The sequence below is a fragment of the Lissotriton vulgaris genome, chromosome 5 (assembly GCF_964263255.1).
Source record: "Lissotriton vulgaris chromosome 5, aLisVul1.2, whole genome shotgun sequence".
Lineage (NCBI taxonomy): Eukaryota > Metazoa > Chordata > Amphibia > Caudata > Salamandridae > Lissotriton > Lissotriton vulgaris.
The window spans coordinates 607,076,756-607,096,894 of record NC_141693.1 but is presented as its reverse complement, the minus strand read 5'-3'; the positions used below and the strand labels follow the sequence as shown (position 1 = coordinate 607,096,894).

Below are 20,139 nucleotides of genomic sequence, written 5' to 3'. Positions count from 1 at the left end.
CTCGCCTCTGATGTCTCTGTGTGGTAAGGTGATGGGAAGCTTGCCTCTGGTGTCTCTGTGAGCGGATGGGAAGCTTGCCTCTGGTGTTTCTGTGAGGAGGTTGGAAGCTCACCTCTGGTGTCTCTGTGAGGGGATGGGAAGCTTGCTTCTGATGTCTCTGTGAAGGGATGGGAAGCTTGCCTCTGAAGTCTCTGTGAGGGGATGGGAAGCTCTTCTATAGTGTCTCTGTGAACGGATAAGAAGCTCGCCTCTGGTGTCTCTGTGAGGGAAGCTCACATCTGGAGTCTCTGTAAAGGTGAATGGATGAGAAGTTTGTATCTGGTGGTTCTGTCAGAGGATGGGAAGCTTGCTTCCGGTGTTTCTGTTAAGGTGAAGGGATGGGAAGCTTGCCTCTTGTGTTTCTGTCAGAGGATCGGAAGTTGCCTCTGGCATTTCTGTTAAGGTGAGGGGATGGGAAGCTTCCCTCTGGTGTCTCTGTGAGGAGGTGGGAAGCTCACCTCTGGTGTCTCTGTGAGGGGATGGGAAGCTCGCCTCTGATGTCTGTGTGGGGTGAGGGGATGGGAAGCTTGCCTCTGGTGTCTCTGTGAGCGGATGGGAAGATTACCTCTGATGTCTCTGTGAGGAGGTTGGAAGCTCACCTCTGGTGTCTCTGTGAGGGGATGGGAAGCTTGCTTCTGGTTTTTCTGTTAGAGGATGGGAAGCTTGCCTCTGGTGTCTCTGTGAGGGTGAAGGGATGGGAAGCTTGCCTCTGGTTTTTCTGTTAGAGGATGGGAAGCTTGCCTCTGGTGTCTCTGTGAAGGTGAAGGGATGGGAAGCTTGCCTCTGGTCTTTCTGTCAGAGGATGGGAAGCTTGCCTCTGGTGTCTCTGTGAAGGTGAATGGATGGGAAGCTTGCCTCGGGTCTTTCTGTCAGAGGATGGAAAGCTTGCCACTGGTGTCTCTGTCAAATAAGAAGTCTGACGGTCAAGACTTGCTATGAGATTGGACACATGTGACATGGGAAAATCACAGACTTGAGGCTTGGACTCCATGTGGAGAGTGGGAACCTGATGCTGGGAGCCCTGATGGTAAAATGGCTTGAGAATCTTGACGCTGGTGTATCTTGGTGAGACTTGGGAAGCTCAGCTCTAGTGTCTCTGGGAGAGGCCTGAGAAGCTGGACGCTGGTGTATCTGGGAGAGGCTTGGGAAGATCAGCCTTGGTGTAGCTAAGAGATGCTTGGGAAACTCAGCTCTTGTGTATCTGGGAAAAGCTTGGACAGAGCTTCTCTGGTGTGTCTGGGAGAGGCTTGGGAAGCTCGGCTCTTTTGTCTCTGTTAGAGGCTTGGGAATCTCGGCTCTGGTGTATCTGGGAGAGGCTGGAGAAGCTTGTTTCTGGTGTCTCTGGGAGAGGCTTGGGAAGCTCGGCTCTGGTGTGTCTGGGAGAGGCATGGGAAGCTCAGCTCTGTGTCTCTGAGAGATGCTTGGGAAGCTCGGCTTTGGTCTATCTGGGAGAGGCTTGGGAAGCTCAGATCTGGTGTTGCAGAGAGAGTCTTGGGAACCTCAACCCTGGTGTGTCTGAGAGATGGTTGCGAAGCTCGGCTTTGGTCTATCTAGGAGAGGCTTGGGAAGATCAGCTCTGGTGTTGCAGAGAGAGACTTGGGAAGCTCAGCTGAGGTGTGTCTGGGAGAGGCTTGGGAAACTCGGCTCTGGTGTTTCTGGGAGAGGCTTGGGAAGCTCAACTCTGGTGTGTATGGGAGAGGTGTGGGAAGCTTGGCTTGGTGTCTCTGGGAGTGGTTTGGGAAGCTCGGCTTTGGTCTATCTGCGAGAGGCTTGGGAAGCTCAGCTCTGGTGTGTCTGGGAGAGGCTTTGGACGCACGGCTCTGGTCTTTCTGTCAGAGGATGGAAAGCTTGCCACTGGTGTCTCTGTCAAATAAGAAGTCTGACGCTCAAGACCTGCTATGAGATTGGACGCATGTGACATGGGGACATCACAGACTTGAGGCTTGGACTCCATGTGGAGAGTGGGAACCTGATGCTGGGAGCCCTGATGGTAAAATGGCTTGAGAATCTTGACGCTGGTGTATCTTGGTGAGACTTGGGAAGCTCGGCTCTTGTGTCTCTGGGAGCGGCCTGAGAAGCTGGATGCTGGTGTATCTGGGAGAGGCTTGGGAAGATCAGCCTTGGTGTAGCTAAGAGATGCTTGGGACACTCAGCTCTTGTGTATCTGGGAAAAGCTTGGACAGAGCTGCTGTGGTGTGTCTGGGAGAGGCTTGGGAAGCTCAGCTCTGGTGTATCTGGGAGAGGCTGGAGAAGCTTGTCTCTGGTGTCTCTGGGAGAGGCTTGGGAAGCTCGGCTTTGGTCTATCTGGGAGAGGCTTGGGAAGCTCAGATCTGGTGTTGCAGAGAGAGTCTTGGGAACCTCAACTCTGGTGTGTCTGGGAGATGGTTGCGAAGCTCGGCTTTGGTCTATCTAGGAGAGGCTTGGGAAGATCAGCTCTGGTGTTGCAGAGAGAGACTTGGGAAGCTCAGCTGTGGTGTGTCTGGGAGAGGCTTGGGAAACTTGGCTCTGGTGTTTCTGGGAGAGGCTTGGGAAGCTCGACTCTGGTGTGTATGGGAGAGGTGTGGGAAGCTTGGCTCGGTATCTCTGGGAGTAGCTTGGGAAGCTCGGCTTTGGTCTATCTGCGAGAGGCTTGGGAAGCTCAGCTCTGGTGTGTCTGGGAGAGGCTTGGAAAGCTCGGCTCTGGTGTGTCTGGGAGAGGCGTGGGAAGCTCGGCTCGGTGTCTCTGGGAGAGGCTTGGGAAGCTCAGCTATGGTGTCACAGAGAGAGGCTTGGGAAGCTTAGCTCTGATGTGTCCGGGAGGGGCTTGGGAAGCTTGGCCCGGGTGTGTCTGGGAGAGGCTCCGGAAGCTCCTCTCTGGTAGACTTGTATGAAGCTTGGCTTGGTGGTCTCTAGGAGAGGCTCAGGAAGCTTGGCTTTGGGCTATCTGGGAGAGTCATGGGAAGTTGAGCTCTGGTGTCTGGGAGAGAGGCTTGGGAATCTCCGCTCTGGGGTGTCTGGGAGGGGCTTGAGAAGCTCAGCTTTAGTGTGTCTGGGAGAGGCTTGGGAAGCTCCGCTGTTGTCTATCTGGGAGAGGATTGAGACGCTTGATGCTGGTGTGTCTGGGAGAGACGTGGGAAGCTCAGCTCGGGTGTCTATGGCTCTGGAAGAGGCTTGGGAAGCTCGGCCTTGGTCTATCTGGGAGAGGCTTAGGAAGCTCAGCTCTGGTGTCGGAGAGGGAGGCTTGGGAAGCTTAGCTCTGGTGTGTTTGGGGGAGGTTTGGAAAGCTTGGCTCTGGTGTGTCTGATAGGGGCGAGGGAAGCTCGGCTTCGGGGACTCTGGGAGAGGCTTGGGAAGCTCGGCTTTGGTCTATCTGGGAGAGGCCTCGGAAGCTCAGCTCTGGTCTCACAGAGCGAGGCTTGGGAAGCTTGGCTCTGGTGTATCTGGGAGAGGCTTGGGAAGCTCGGCTCTGGTGTTTCTGGGAGAGGCGTGGGAAGCTCTGCTCGGGTGTCTCTGGGAGAGGCTTGGGAGGCTCGGCTTTGGTGTATCTAGGAGAGGCTTGGGAAGCTCAGCTCTGGTGAGTCTGGGAGGGGCGTGGGAAGCTTGGCTCTGGGGTTTCTGGGAGAGGCTTGGGAGCTTGGCTTTGGTCTGTCTGGGAGAGGCTTGGGAAGCTCAGCTCTGGTGTCACAGAGAGAGTCTTGGGAAGCTCAGCTCTGGTGTGTCTGGGAGAGGCGTGGGAATCTCTGATCTGGTGTGTCTGGGAGAGGCTTGAGAAGCTCAGCTCTGGTGTGTCGGGGAGAGGCTTGGGAAGCTTGGCTCTGGCATGTTTGGGAGAGGATTGGGAAGCTCAACTATGGTGTGTCTGGAAGAGGATTGGGAAGCTTGTCTCTGGTGCGTCTGGGAGAGGCCCGGGAAGCTCTGCTCTGGTGTGTCTGGGAGAGGTGTGGGTAGCTCGGCTCGGGGTCTCTGGGAGAAGCGTGGGAAGCTCGGCTCAGATGTGTCTGGGAAAGGCTTGGAAGCTCGGCTCGGGTGTCTCTGGGAGAGGCGTGGGAAGCTCGGCTCTGATGTGTCTGGGAGAGGCTTGGGAAGTTCAGCTCTGGTGTGGCAGAGAAAGGCTTGGGAAGCTTATTTCTGGTGTGTCTGGGAGAGGCTTGGGAAGCTCGGCTCCGGTGTGTTTGGGAGAGACGTGAGAAGCTTGGCTCGGGGGTCTCTGGGAGAGGCTTGGGAAGCTTAGTTCTGGTGTGTCTGGGAGAGGCTTAGGAAGCTCGGCTCTGGTGTGTCTGGGACAGGCTTGGGAAGCTCGGCTTTTGTGTCTCGGGGAGAGGCTTGAGAAGCTTGACGGTGGTGTATCTGGGAGAGGGTTGGGAAGCTCAGCTCTCGTTTCTCTGGTAGATGCTTGAGAAACTCGGCTCTTGTGTCTCTGGTAGAGGCTTGGGAAGCTCAGCTTTGGTGTGTCTGGAAGAGGAGTGGGAAGTTTGGCTCAGGTGCCTCTTGGAGAGGCGGGGAAAGCTCGGCTCTGATGTGTCTGGGAAAGGCTTGGGAAGCTCGGCTCTGATGTGTCTGGGAGAGGCGTGGGAAGCTCGGCTCTGGTGTGTCTGGGAGAGGCTTGGGAAGCTCAGCTCTGGTGCTACAGAGAGAGGCTCTGGAAGCTCAGCTCCTGTGTTTCTGGGAGAGGCTTTGAAAGCACTGCTCTGGTGTGTCTGAGAGAGGGGTGGGAAGCTCGGCTTTGGTCTATCTGGGAGAGGCTTGGGAAGCTCAGCTCTGGGGTGTCTGGGAGAGGCGTGGGAAGCACAGCTCTGGTGTGTCTGGGAGAGGCTTGGGAAGCTTGGCTCTGGGGTGGTCTGGGAGAGGCGTGGGAAGCTCAGCTCTGGTGTGTCTGGGAGAGACGTGGGAAGCTCAGCTCTGGTGTGTCTGGGAGAGGCTTGGGAAGCTCGGTTTTTGTCTATCTGGCAGAGGCTTGGGAAGCTCAGCTCTGGTGTCACAGAGAGAGGCTTGGGAAGCTCAGCTCTGGTGTGTCTGGGAGAGGCGTGGGAATCTCTGCTCTGGTGTGTCTGGGAGAGGCTTGGGAAGCTCAGCTCTGGTGTGTCGGGGAGAGGCTTGGGAAGCTTGGCTCTGGCATGTCTGGGAGAGGATTGGGAAGCTCAACTATGGTGTATCTGGAAGAGGATTGGGAAGCTTGTCTCTGGTGTGTCTGGGAGAGGCGTGGGAAGCGTGGGAAGCTCTGCTCTGGTGTCTCTGGGAGAGGCTTGGGAGGCGCGGCTTTGGTGTATCTAGGAGAGGCTTGGGAATCTCAGCTCTGGTGAGTCTGGGAGGGACGTGGGAAGCTTGGCTCTGGGGTTTCTGGGAGAGGCTTGGGAAGCTTGGCTTTGTTCTGTCTGCGAGAGGCTTGGGAAGCTCAGCTCTGGTGTCACAGAGAGAGGCTTGGGAAGCTCAGCTCTGGTGTGTCTGGGAGAGGCATGGGAATCTCTGCTCTGGTGTGTCTGGGAGAGGCTTGGGAAGCTCAGCTCTGGTGTGTCGGGGAGAGGCTTGGGAAGCTTGGCTCTGGCATGTCTGGGAGAGGATTGGGAAGCTCAACTATGGTGTGTCTGGAAGAGTATTGGGAAGCTTGTCTCTGGTGTGTCTGGGAGAGGCGTGGGACGCTCTGCTCTGGTTTGTCTGGGAGAGGTGTGGGAAGCTCGGCTCGGGGTCTCTGGGAGAAGCGTGGGAAGCTTGGCTCAGATGTGTCTGGGAAAGGTTTGGAAGCTCGGCTCGGGTGTCTCTGGGAGAGGCGTGGGAAGCTCGGCTCTGATGTGTCTGGGAGAGGCTTGGGAAGCTCAGCTCTGGTGTCGCAGAGAAAGGCTTGGGAAGTCTGGTAGAGGCTTGGGAAGCTCGGCTCTGGTGTGTTTGGAAGAGACGTGGGAAGCTTGGCTCGGGGGTCTCTGGGAGAGGCTTGGGAAGCTTAGTTCTGGTGTGTCTAGGAGAGGCTTGGGAAGCTCAGCTCTGGTGTGTGGGACAGGCTTGGGAAGCTCGGCTCTTGTGTCTCTGGGAGAGGCTTGAGAAGCTTGACAGTGGTGTATTTGGGAGAGGGTTGGGAAGCTCAGCTCTCGTTTCTCTGGTAGAGGGTTGAGAAACTCAGCTCTTGTGTCTCTGGGAGAGGCTTGAGAAGCTCGGCTCTGGTGTGTCTGGAAGAGGTGTGGGAAGTTTGGCTCGGGTGTCTCTTGGAGAGGCGTAGGAAGCTCAGCTCTGATGTGTCTGGGAAAGGCTTGGGAAGCTCGGCTCTGGTGTGTCTGGGAGAGGCGTGGGAAGCTCGGCTCTGGTGTGTCTGGGAGAGGCTTGGGAAGCTCAACTCTGGTGTTACAGAGAGAGGCTCTGGAAGCTCAGCTCCCATGTTTCTGGGAAAGGCTTTGAAAGCACTGCTCTGGTGTGTCTGGGAGAGGCGTGGGAAGCTCGGCTTTGGTCTATCTGAGAGAGGCTTTGGAAGCTCAGCTCTGGGGTGTCTGGGAGAGGCGTGGGAAGCACAGCTCTGGTGTGTCTGGGAAAGGCTTGGGAAGCTCAGCTCTGGTGTGTCTGGGAGAGGCGTGGGAGCTCGGCTCTGTTGTGTCTGGGAGAGGCTTGGGAAGTTCAGCTCTGGTGTTACAGAGAGAGGCTCTGGAAGCTCAGCTCCTGTGTATCTAGGAGAGGCTTGGGAAGCTCTGCTCTGGTGTCTCTGAGAGAGGCGTGGGAAGCTCTGATCTGGTGTGTCTGGGAGAGGTGTGGGAAGCTGGGCTCGGGGACTCTGGGAGAAGCATGGGAAGCTCGGCTTAGATGTGTCTGGGAAAGGCTTGGAAGCTCGGCTCGGGTGTCTCTGGGAGAGGCATGGGAAGCTCGGCTCTGATGTGCCTGGGAGAGGCTTGGGAAGTTCAGCTCTGGTGTTACAGAGAGAGGCTCTGGAAGCTCAGCTCCTGTGTATCTAGGAGAGGCTTGGGAAGCTCTGCTCTGGTGTCTCTGGGAGAGGCGTGGGAAGCTCTGCTCTGGTGTGTCTGGGAGAGGTGTGGGAAGCTCGGCTCGGGGTCTCTGGGAGAAGCGTGGGAAGATCGGCTCAGATGTGTCTGGGAAAGGCTTGGAAGCCCGGCTCGGGTGTCTATGGGAGAGGCATGGGAAGCTCGGCTCTGATGTGTCTGGGAGAGGCTTGGGAAGTTCAGCTCTGGTGTCGCAGAGAAAGGCTTGGGAAGCTTATTTCTGGTGTGTCTGGGAGAGGATTGGGAAGCTCGGCTCTGGTGTGTTTGGGAGAGGCGTGGGAAGCTTGGCTCGGGGCTCTCTGGGAGAGGATTGGGAAGCTTAGTTCTGATGTGTCTGGGAGAGGCTTGGGAAGCTCGGCTCTGGTGTGTCTGGGACAGGCTTGGGAAGCTCGGCTTTTGTGTCTCTGGGAGAGGTTTGAGAAGCTTGACGGTGGTGTATCTGGGAGAGGGTTGGGAAGCTCAGCTCTCGTTTCTCTGGTAGATGCTTGAGAAACTCGGCTCTAGTGTCTCTGGTAGAGGCTTGGGAAGCTCAGCTCTGGTGTGTCTGGAAGACGTGTGGGAAGTTTGGCTCGGGTGTCTCTTGGAGAGGCGGGGAAAGCTCGGCTCTGATGTGTCTGGGAAAGGCTTGGGAAGCTCGGCTCTGGTGTGTCTGGGGGAAGCTTGGGAAGCTCGGCTCTGGTGTGTCTGGGGGAGACTTGGGAAGCTCAGCTCTGGTGTTACAGAGAGAGGCTCTGGAAGCTAAGCTCCTGTGTTTCTGGGGGAGGCTTTGAAAGCACTGCTCTGGTTTGTCTGGGAGAGGCGTGGGAAGCTTGGCTTTGGTCTATCTGGGAGAGGCTTGGGAAGCTCAGCTCTGGGGTGTCTGGGAGAGGCGTGGTAAGCACAGCTCTGGTGTGTCTGGGAGAGGCTTGGGAAGCTTGGCTCTGGGGTGGTCTGGGAGAGGCGTGGGAAGTTCAGCTCTGGTGTGTCTGGGAGAGGCTTGGGAAGCTCGGTTTTCGTCTATCTGGGAGAGGCTTGGGAAGCTTAGCTCTGGTGTCACAGAGAGAGGCTTGGGAAGCTCAGCTCTGGTGTGTCTGGGAGAGGCGTGGGAATCTCTGCTCTGGTGTGTCTGGGAGAGGCTTGGGAAGCTCAGCTCTGGTGTGCCGGGGAGAGGCTTGGGAAGCTTGGCTCTGGCATGTCTGGGAGAGGATTGGGAAGCTCAACTATGGTGTGTCTGGAAGAGGATTGGGAAGCTTGTCTCTGGTGTGTCTGGGAGAGGCGTGGGAAGCTCTGCTCTGGTTTCTCTGGGAGAGGCTTGGGAGGCTCGGCTTTGGTGTATCTAGGAGAGGCTTGGGAAGCTCAGCTCTGGTGAGTCTGGGAGGGGCGTGGGAAGCTTGGCTCTGGGGTTTCTGGGAGAGGCTTGGGAAGCTTGGCTTGGGTCTGTCTGGGAGTGGCTTGGGAAGCTCAGCTCTGGTGTCACAGAGAGAGGCTTGGGAAGCTCAGCTCTGGTGTGTCTGGGAGAGGCATGGGAATCTCAGCTCTGGTGTGTCTGGGAGAGGCTTGGGAAGCTCAGCTCTGGTGTGTCGGGGAGAGGCTTGGGAAGCTTGGCTCTGGCATGTCTGGGAGAGGATTGGGAAGCTCAACTATCGTGTGTCTGGAAAAGGATTGGGAAGCTTGTCTCTGGTGTGTCTGGGAGAGGCGTGGGAAGCTCTGCTCTGATGTGTCTGGGAGAGGTGTGGGAAGCTCGGCTCGGGGTCTCTGGGAGAAGCGTGGGAAGCTCGGCTCAGATGTGTCTGGGAAAGGCTTGGAAGCTCGGCTCGGGTGTCTCTGGGAGAGGCGTGGGGAGCTCGGCTCTGATGTGTCTGGGAGAGGCTTGGGAAGCTCAGCTCTGGTGTCGCAGAGAAAGGCTTGGGAAGCTTATTTCTGGTGTGTCTGGGAGAGGCTTGGGAAGCTCGGCTCTGGTGTGTTTGGGAGAGACGTGGGAAGCTTGGCTCGGGGGTCCCTGGGAGAGGCTTGGGAAGCTTAGTTCTGGTGTGTCTGGGAGAGGCTTGGGAAGCTCGGCTCTGGTGTGTCTGGGACAGGCTTGGGAAGCTTGGCTCTTGTGTCTCTGGGAGAGGCTTGAGAAGCTTGACGGTGGTGTATCTGGGAGAGGGTTGGGAAGCTCAGCTCTCGTTTCTCTGGTAGAGGCTTGAGAAACTCGGCTCTTGTGTCTCTGGTAGAGGCTTGGGAAGCTAAGCTCTGGTGTGTCTGGAAGAGGTGTGGGAAGTTTGGCTCGGGTGTCTCTTGGAGAGGCGTGGGAAGCTCGGCTCTGATGTGTCTGGGAAAAGGCTTGGGAAGCTCGGCTCTGGTGTGTCTGGGAGAGGCGTGGGAAGCTCGGCTCTGGTGTGTCTGGGAGAGGCTTGGGAAGCTCAGCTCTGGTGTTACAGAGAGAGGCTCTGGAAGCTCAGCTCCCGTGTTTCTGGGAAAGACTTTGAAGGCACTGCTCTGGTGTGTCTGGGAGAGGCGTGGGAAGCTCGACTTTGGTCTATTTGGGAGAGGCTTGGGAAGCTCAGCTCTGGGGTGTCTGGGAGAGGCGTGGGAAGCACAGCTCTGGTGTGTCTGGGAGAGGCTTGGGAAGCTTGGCTCTGGAGTGGTCTGGGAGAGGCGTGGGAAGCTCAGCTCTGGTGTGTCTGGGAGAGACGTGGGAAGCTCAGCTCTGGTGTGTCTGGGAGAGGTTTGGGAAGCTCGGTTTTTGTCTATCTGGGAGAGGCTAGGGAAGCTCAGCTCTGGTGTCGCAGATAGAGGCTTGGGAAGCTCGGCTCTGGTGTGTCTGGGAGAGGTTTGGGAAGCTCGGCTCTGGTGTGTCTGGCAGAGGCTTGGGAAGCTTGGTTTTCGTCTAGCTGGGAGAGGCTTGGGAAGCTCAGCTCTGGTGTCGCAGATAGAGGCTTGGGAAGCTCGGCTCTGGTGTGTCTGGGAGAGGTTTGGGAAGCACTGCTCTGGTGTGTCTGGGAGAGGTTTGGGAAGCTCAGCTCTGGTGTCGCAGAGAGAGGCTTGAGAAGCTCAACTTTTGCGTGTCTGGGAGAGGCTTGGGAAGCTCAGCTCTTGTGTTGCAGAGAGAGGCGTGGGAAGCTCGGCTTCGGTCTATCTGGGAGAGGCTTGGGAAGCTCTGCTCTAGTGTCGCAGAGAGAGGTTTGGGAAGCTCGGCTCTGGTGTGTCTGGGAGAGGTTTGGGAAGCACTGCTCTGGTGTGTCTGGAAGAGGCGTGGGAAGCTCAGCTTTGGTGTCAAAGAGAGAGGCTTGAGAAGCTCAACTTTTGCGTGTCTGGGAGAGGCTTGGGAAGTTGGGCTCTGGTGTATCTGGGAGAGGCGTGGGAAGATGAGCTCAGCTCTTGTGTTGCGGAGAGAGGCTCGGGAATCTCGGCTCAGGTGTCCCTGGAGAGCTGTAGGAAGCTCGGCTCTTGTGTTGCAGAGAGAGGCTTGGGAAGCTCCTCTCGGGTGTCTCTGGGAGAAGCATGGGAAGCTCTGCTCTGGTGTCGCAAAGCGAAGCGTGGATAGCTCGGCTCTGGTGTAGGAAATCTTGCCGCTGCTGTCACCCTGGGGAGATGAGTATCAATTGCTGCGTCTGCTAAGAGTAGATAGGAAGCGCTGCGCGGAGGCTGAGCGAGGAAAGGGGAATGTCTGTGCTAGCAGACCGGAAGCTCGGTGCTCGTGGCACTGCGCGAATAGCTTACCCACAGACCTCCTGACAACCAGAGAAGAGACAATGGCAGAAACATGAAATTGCTTTGGCTTTAGCGGTGTCCTCCCGTGGGCCTCTCTGCAGCACTTTGAACAATTGATGAATCCCGGCTCTTGTGAGCTGTCACATCTGTACATAAAGCCTCCCAGAAGCCCTGACGCGGCATTTTATTGTGCGGCGCCTCAGACTCAGCGTCAGGAGAAAAAGAAAACAAGCTTTGAGAAGGAGGTAGAAAGGAGAGTTAGTGCAGATGTATGGGCGAGAATGAAGAGACGAGGAGAAAATGGAGACATGCGGGGTCGAATGGCGTGATACGGGGTAAGCAGAGCAATACTGGAGAAGCAGAGGCACGCGGCAGAGTGGCAAGATATAGAGAGAAGAGAGCAAATTATTGGGGTGAAGAGATACAGAGCAGGGCTTTAAGTGGGCCGGGTCCTACCGGTAGTTCTAACAAGCATTTGCAATGCAATAGGTCTCGCATTCATATGATTTTGAGCTATTGGCATGCATTGTAAATGGCAATGCCTTCTATTTATGTTTTGGGTTTTAAAACATAAATACAAGGCATTGTTATTTACAATACTAATAGCTTAAAAAATGCAATGAACCTCATCTTCTATACCAACAGAAAGGGCGCTTTAGATATATTAGGTGAAAGAGCAAACACCCCGAGTGGCGCAGATGAAAGCACCTCAGAATAGTGAACGGACAGCAACTTTACCTGAAAGCAGACATTGTTTCGCGCGAGTCTAGATCGCCGACGACACCCAGCTGATCCTCTCCTTCACCAATGACCCCGCCACCGCCAGAACCAGCCTACACGAAGGGATGAAAGACGTCGCCGAGTGGATGAAGAACAGCCGCCTGAAACTAAACTCAGACAAGATGGAAGTCCTCATCCTGGGATCATCACCCTCCGCCTAGGATGACTCCTGGTGGCCCCCTGCCCTGGGCACCGCTCCCAAGCCAACGGACTACGGACATAACCTGGGCTTCATCCTGGACTCACCCCTCTCGATGACCAGACAAGTCAACGCCGTCTCATCATCGCGCTTCAACACCCTGCGCATGCTCCGCAAGATCTTCCGATGGATCCCCACCGAAACCAGGAAGACGGTCTTCCAGGCACTCGTCACCAGCCGATTGGACTACGGAAACACCCTCTACGCCGGAACCACAGCCAAACTTCAGAAAAGACTCCAACGCACCCAGAACGCCTCCGCACGAATCATCCTGGTCATCCCACGACACAGCCACATCTCCGGCCACCTGAGAGACCTACACTGGCTCCCCGTCAGCAAGAGGATCACGTTCAGACTCCTAACCCACGTACACAAGGTCCTCCACGACCTGGGCCCCAAGAACCTCAACAACCGCCTGACCTTCTACACTCCCACCCACCAGCTACGATCAACCAGCCTCGCCCTCGGCGATGTTCCACGCATCCGCAGAGCCACCACCGGAGGAAGATCCTTCTCCTACCTGGCAGCCAAGACAAAGAACTCCCTCCCCATCCACCTCCGGCTAACCCAGGACCATCTCTCCTTCAGGAAGCAACTCAAGACCTGGCTTTTCGAGTAGTAAAGTACCCCCCTCCCCCAGCGCCTTGAGACCCCTCCAGGTGAGTAGCGCGCTTTACAAATGTCATGATTGATTGATTGATTGAGATCAGCGTTTGACTCCAAAAAATGATACATCTTGAAAAAGCAGGAACATCCACATTAACCATGAGAAGGAAGCATACTTAAAGGGAGCATGAGCGAGCGGGGAGACCTCAGGGTGGAGGTGAAGAGGACTGGGAAACAGAGGCAAGAGCTGACATACGCGAGACACTTTACTTCCAGCTTGGAAAAAAACACAGTAACTTACCCTGTGTCCATTTGGTGTCTGGGATGAGCCAAACATGCACTGACTGCGCTCAATGTGAATGCTCAGTAGATTAATGCACATTTGTGAACATTTATCTGTCAGGAACCTGCATCTCGCTGGATCGAGTGCTTACGTAAAAGTATTCAGCAATAACAACGTCCGAATCTTATAAGTTTTATCAATTATTTCCCTTTATCACAGCCTCCAAAATCTGCTCAATTGAGTTATGGTTAGACTTTAGTCTTTCAAATTATAAATTAAAGAAATATCTGTACCACCAACACATTTCTTTGACAACTAGAGAAAGTTCTTCCAAAGTTTGAGCATACATAACCCGATACGTGCAAAGTATAAGCTTCACTTTGGCACTTACAGAACCGTGCCAACCGCATAGGGTGTGAAATTGGAGGACTGGTTCATGAATAAAACAGAAGCAAACCTTTTCTCCCACTTGAAAAGGCACACATTTTTTTTAAATACCTTCAGATATGTAAAAGCAGAATGAAGACAAAGGGAGCTCAATAAAAAGACAATTTATAAACAAATTAAAAAAGAAAAAAACGTATAAATAAAGAAAAATTTGGCACATGTAGACAATCCTTTCTCTTATGCTGTTCACTGACAGGTGGGTGGTTAACGTTCAACACTAAATGAAAATAGAGGGGATTCGAAAACAAGAGGCTGGTGGAGACCGCCTGTGTGTCAGGCAGAGAACATGGGTCACCCCTCCACGGGGGGCAGTCAGCCAGTCCTAATCTTATGTTTCAGGCTACTCGCGGCTGATGGCGTGGTGCTTTGCCCTATCCATAAGAGAACCACTGTGCGATGTAGAACTGGTCAATTGGGCCACACGCTGCTAAGCAGTAGAAAGTTGAAAAAGGAGATTCTCCCCTGAAACCATATCCGCAGCATGAGTTAAGTAACTAAATCTGGATAGATCGCAGATGCCCGTGCACAGATTGCTGTAGGCGCTCTCTGCTGTAGAGCTCTCACCAGATACTGTCAGGAGCAAACTTCAAGCCTGCTCACATCAATCATCCCTGGCTTGGCCAGTGCTTACTTTTGTGGTTGATTCCTCCAGCTGATCTGTTAAACTCTTTCCGTAGTAGTGCCTAGACTGCTACATTATAGTGCCATGTAGGAGCGGTCATCCTATTTAAAAAGTGTAGCTCCCTAATTCATGGATGTAGTGCAGTGAATTCCACAACTGTGACGGGGTCCGTCTGCAGATAAATATCTTTTACTATATGAGGGGGGCTTCATGGTGCACATATATGGCGCCAGGCAAGCAACACCCATTGGGCTCACCGGGCTTCAGCCCCACCCCGTCTTGTGTGTCAGCCTGGGCTGAGACAGCTTCGCGGGCTGGCGACCGTCTAATTGCAGCTGCTCCTGAGTACTTCACCGGTCTTTAAAAGACCATTTACTTGTTAATGAGTCTTTTGTTGTGTTTTCACCCCTTCTTAGAGCCACTCTGCCTATGGCTGGAAGAATTATCCCCCCCGAAATCTTTTTCAGACCACCCCCCCCCCCCCCCACGAAATTTGGCTCTAGTTGCCCACCTATATGGCACTGTGTACTATTGCACACAAGTGAACTAGCAGGGTCACCTCTCACAGTGTGATCAGTGGTGGCCCCTCTTGTAAGCTGCAAGAATAAAGGCCAACACCCCAGCACACAAATCACCCCTCTCCCTCTCTCAGGCCCGGGTGCATTAGCCTTCGATGAAGACGCCATGGCTGACCCTCGGCAGATCCGACCCAGGATGCTTTGATAAGCTGTCCCTGCCGGTGCATCCCAGCGTGGCATGAGATTGAGGGACTGGAACCGCAGGAAGAGCAGGTTTCACCCTCAGGGGGCCCTAGAGTCCAAACAGTGCTTGTGCCCGGGTACAACTGCACTGTGGTGAACCAAGGCTTTCTTGTGCAAGGGTTCAAAGGGATGGACAGTGGAGTTGGAGGGGCACAGAGGGCGCCCAGAGAATGATGACAGGCTTATTACTATTCAAGGAGCAAGCACCCGCCGGAGCACTAACGCACACTGTGATCTTGTGCAAGTGATGGCGTGGCAGCAGTAGATAAGGAGGCGGTCAGACCCGAGCGGTCTCAGGATCCGAGGCCAGAAGGAGGATGGTAAGGCAGTTACATTCAGAGCAGAGGGCACAGGGCAGCACACACCAGGACACACCGGGAGCAGTCTCACATTACACTGGAAACAACTGGTGACACAAGAATACCGAGGTCAGTCAGACTGACACTCCAGTCTGGGGGGTAGGGGTCCTTTAATAATCCTGTAGTCTACCATCACAAATGAAAGAGTAGGGAGCGGAGGCAGACAGATTGAAGGCCCCTTCTGTGCAGGACCGACACCTTCTGTTCAAACCCAAGACTGTACATTTAAGATTTAAAGCCCCTGCTTACTCATCAGCGCCCCCTCCCCCACCCCAGATACTTGTTGTGGTTAATGTGTTAAAAGCCCTGAGGATTTCTTCCACTTCTCAGGATAAAGAATATAATGGTGTGGGGGTTTGAACCCTCTTAAATTCCCACACGTGCTAACGTGCTTTCAAGCTGCCCACAGAGCAGGGTTAGGCTACTCCGGTCCCTTCGAGCTCCCAGATGGCAAGTCAAGGGGTGGACATGTTGCGGCCGTGAAAGTGAAAGTGACCACACTAAGGCCATGCTAATTAGAAACAGATGGCCCCCCTAAAGATAAGAAATTGCTTCACGACAGCCGTGAAGCAGATGACCCAGTCCTGATGGGCCATCCAAAAGGGAGAAAGGGCAGTGACCAAAAAGCATCCTTTTCAATGGAAAGCCAGCGTTAAGCAAAAAAGCTGATTCGACCCAATGAAAATGATCGGTGGGGCTTCAAGTACCCTTCTAAATTCTCCTCTCTCACAATATGTCTCGCCAAGCGAGCAGCACATGCGCTGAAACGCTAGGCGAGACCAAAAATGCAGGTGCTGAGACGGGTCCCTATTGGCCTCTCTGTTTTTGCCCTCACCCTCAGGGTGAACAAATAAATCTTAACTCTGCAGTAGTGCCACCCTTAACTGCCTTTGAGGTAACTTCAAAGAGACTCCTTATAGTTTTTTCACAGTTTCATCATGTCAGAACTGAAGCATGTTTGATATTATGTACAATTAAGCCGTAGTTGTTGCTTGTTTATCTTATGCAACTAACAATCATTGACAAAATCAACTGTCCTGACTTGTAGGTGTGATGTTACTTGTTGTATTATATGTCTGGATGCCATGAGACAGAAGCAGCAAAATGCCAATCGGGCCGTATTCTATGCTAAGCACAGATTTCTTTTTATTTTACGTGTTCTTAAGCCACGTAAATCATTACATGGCCACGCCCCTTAGAGAGACACCAGTGTTTTTTAATCCCACTTAAAGCCCTGATACAGAGAATAAAGTAAAGAAAGGAAAGCTAGCTGAGAGACACAGAGAAGACCGCAGAGATACAGAGAGAATTGAGAGTGTCAGGGCAATGGATAGCGAATGGAGTTGAACGATACAGGGAAAACAGAAAAGACGAACATGGAAGAGGGAAGGCAAGATACAGGGAAGAGGTTAGAGATACAAGGAAGAGCTGCTGGCTGGAGAGTGACGTGAATGGGGGTTGGAGAGCAGAGATACAGGAGGAATGGAAAAGAGGGGGCAGCAAAATATACATGGTAAGATACCGTGAAGATTGGAGAGATATGGAGAGAATGTAAAGATACACCGAGAGTGAAAAGAAAATGCTGAGGAATATAATGGAAAACACAAAGGATGAAACTGGAAATGGGGAGATCCGGTGCAGGAAAAAATGTAGAGATACAGAGCAGAGAGGCTGGCAGACGAGTGAAGCGACATTGGCTGGAGTGAAGAGATACAGGGGAATGAATGAAGGGGGTGGCGGGAGACGAGTGGAGAGATACAGGGTAGAATGGTGAATAGGAACGTGGAATCTAGGAGGCATGAGTGGAGACAGCAGAAAGGGGAGACGAGAGAAAGCAGAATAAAGAGCTATAGAGACAGCAGGATGACGGCATTTTTGAAGCGAGGAGAAACAAAAGAAAGGGGACGGAGACTACAGAGATTCATTGAAGAAATGGAAGTGGAATTATATGAGGACTACAGAACAAGTCAAATGGAGGGTAAATGTAGGAAAGGAGTGGAGGGAGATATATGGAAGAATGGAGAAAGATGGACACAATGTGCTCATGGACTGGGGAAGTGTCAGATAAAGGGACAATAGTTGATAGGAATGGCAGAAAAAAAAACATTACCATGAAAATGCTAAAGATGTAAACAGCAGAGAAATAAGAGGCAGAGTGGAGGGAGAAAGGTGAAAAGTAGAGAGCGGAGGGGAGAGTGGAGACATAGAGGCATGGATAAAGAGCTACTGAGGAATATGTGGATGAAAGAGTGAGAGGTAATGAAACATGGTAGAGGGGCGGATGAACGGGAGCCCCTGGAGAGACGCAAAACAGAAGGGTGACAGACGAAGGGAGAGATAATACGATGCGAAATTGAAACATTAGCGGTGCACAGAGATTAGCAGAAAGGGAGAGTGAAGAGGGACAAGAAATGCAAGGAGAGAGAATGGGGGACAGTGATGGAATACAGAGGAAAATCAAGAGATGGGGAGCTCTGATATCCAGGTAAGGATGCACTGATCAGGGGTATTATGCAGGGGAAGGGAGACAAGAGAGAAAGAAGAGAGAGTGAATGCGAGAGAGCGAGGATGTGGGAGACAATTCCCAATTTTTTTTAAAGATAAATGTAAGTTTAGAGCCGAATATATCCATTTACTCATATAAGAAAGACACAAAGGTATTCCTACTCGGAATGAATGTGTTTACTAGTGTGGATTTCCAATCAAAAGTGTGGAGAAATCTTCAACAGTAATGGGCACTTGAAGGCATGCCTTGACGTGCAAGTTTGGGAACAGCCACCAACATGCATATTTGTGGCCATACCCAAACTTTGACCCTTCCTCTTCCTATCCTGGAAAAGGTCAGATTCAAAGGTGGTAATAGGTTGGCTGGAAGTCTGGGAAGGCCCACAAAGGTACATTTTGGTGGGCTTGCCAATACTTCCAAGGCAAATCACGCCTTGGAACACCCACTGTACACCCCTAGCTGGAAATCTCAAGAGGAAAAGGAAGAGAAGGGAGAGTTGAGAGCTACAGCGAAATGGGGGGTATTGGGTGTAGTGAAAAATAGAGGGATACAGGGAAGCGAAGAGAAGACTGGAGAGTAAAAGTGTACATGGGGAGGCATGTGGACAAGGAGAGTCAGGGAAAAGGAGCTTTGGAGAGACACAGTAGAGCCGTGGTACTTATAGTACAGCCCGCAGGCCGCCAGTGGCCCGGCAGGCCTTCATTGGCAGCCTACGGACCTGCCTTGCCATTTCTACGTTTCCAGTGAGGCCGGCAGTAAACACAGAAGATAACAGCAGAAGCATACGTAGTGGATACATACATATTAAATTGGTATTCACTACCTATGCTCCTGTGGCCATCTTTGTTAACTAACGGCCTCTGTGACGTCTTGGCACATTCAGAAAGCTTCCCCAAAGGCCCTTTTAAAAGGGAGCTGTAAGCGCTTTCACAGCTGTCTTTTAAAGGGCCTTTCCAGAAGCTTCCTGTTTGGACCGAGCCAGATAGAGGCGGAGACAGATAGAGACAGAGATACAGACAGAGACAGAGATACAGACAGAGACAGATAGAGACAGAGATACAGACAGAGACAGAGAGAGACAGAGACAGACAGATAGAGACAGAGACATATAGAAACAGAGACAAATACAGATAGTCACGGGGACAGATAGAGACAGACAGATAGAGACAGAGATACAGACAGAGACAGATAGAGACACAGATACAGACAAAGACAGATAGAGACAGAGACACATAGAGATAGAGACAGATAGAGATAGACAGATATATAGACAGACACAGTCAGAGACAGAGACATATAGAGACAGAGACAGATAGAGACCGAGACAGAGAGAGACAGGGACAGATAGATAGAGACAGAGACATATAGAAACAGAGACAGATACAGATACATGACCGCCCAAAGCTTTCCAGGAAAAGCCTAAACTTGGGAAAGACCAGTTCCCAGCAAACAAACCCAAGAAAATCTGACGCTCTACATCTTTCCACTACTTCTCCATAATATGATGAGTTACTTTTTGAAAGGATGAGGGGCCAAAAATGTGCAGTGGTGGCTGCTCCTGATGCAATGTGCCAGGGCGGCAGGGGGGACATGTCTTCCCCCTTTCCCGATCCTCGACTGGTGCACACTGCGCAGGCTTCCAGATGCCAATCCCAGCGCTTCTCAAATGCTGGGAATGGTCTGAGCAGCATGGTTCACCGCTCAGACAGTACCTGGGAGCCTGTGGCTTTTCTCCACTTGGCTGTGCAACACAGCCAGGCGGAGAAAAACTAAGTGCGCATGTCAGTTTGGGTAGCCTAAAACAGCAGGCCAAACTGCCTAGATGCGTCACGTTGTAAATGGGTCGCAGGGATGAGCCACGTTTATGCCGCCGTTGCGTGCCGCAGCGGTGGCTTAAACGTGGCGCAAGTCCGACATAAATCTGCCCCTAAGTGCGCATATATGTTTTGGGCCGGCCGTCTCAGTCTGACCAAAACGCACTTACGTTTCTCCAGCATTGAGCAGCCGTGCTGGAGAAACCCCACAGACTCCCTGACCTGAGATGAGCGTCTTTTCAGCCCGCTCAGGCCAATCCCTGTGCTGCTCTGCAGCACGATGATTGGATGGGAGTCTGTACCGGGGGCTAAAGGGACCAGGAAAAAGAGAGGAGGTGCGATGTGGGAGGGGGTCTGCGGCTTCAAGTACATTAAAAAAAAATCTGTATATTATTTCTAACCTCACCCCACAGAACGTGACCCATCCCTCGTTCCCTCCACCTACCTCACCACCCTGTGTTTGAGGTGGCTGCCACTGGGTGGGAGGGGTTCTTTCACAGGTGATACTCCAGCAAAGAACTGTATCAACCTAGTTCCAATATCTTAGGACCTATTCTAGCTAGCAGTATGTGAAATTGTGTCTTTTTTCTCAAAATAAATATGTGAAACTCCATAATTTTGCCAACATACAGTTGCATAGTGAAACGTGGCTTGCTGATATGTTGTGTGACAATTTTTTAGGCAACTACTCACCTTGCATAAAAAAATCGTGTGACATCCCAGCAGGAGACTAGTTTGAGTAGATATTGTCTCTCAGTAGGACATTTTTTGTGCAAACCTGTCTCCCGCTGATATCACCCCAGGCGAGGTGCGTGCTTATGAAGAAAGTTACTTTGAATCACATAATGTAACATTTTGGGAAATGTGTTTTTACGATTTGATGATCATTGAGCAGCAAGGTATATTGAATCAAGGTGCAATGGGATTTGTTTTCCTAAACTAGGTCTTACAAGTCGCCACTCTCCCCAGATCTAGAGCTCTACGTTCAGTATTCTTGGATGATGCAGATGATGAGCAAGGATTTGGATCTTCCCGTTGAGAATTTGATTGCTCTCCCATTAAGCCTGTTCTAATCTTGCATTTATTGTCATGTAC

General features: G+C 52.7%; 1 protein-coding gene across 3 annotated transcripts in view; it reads left to right on the top strand.

Moving 5' to 3' along the window:
- Positions 1-20,139, top strand: part of IGSF21 (immunoglobin superfamily member 21) — a 1,410,224-nt gene that overhangs the window by 1,126,019 nt on the left and 264,066 nt on the right. The gene's annotated exons all lie outside the window — the stretch shown is intronic.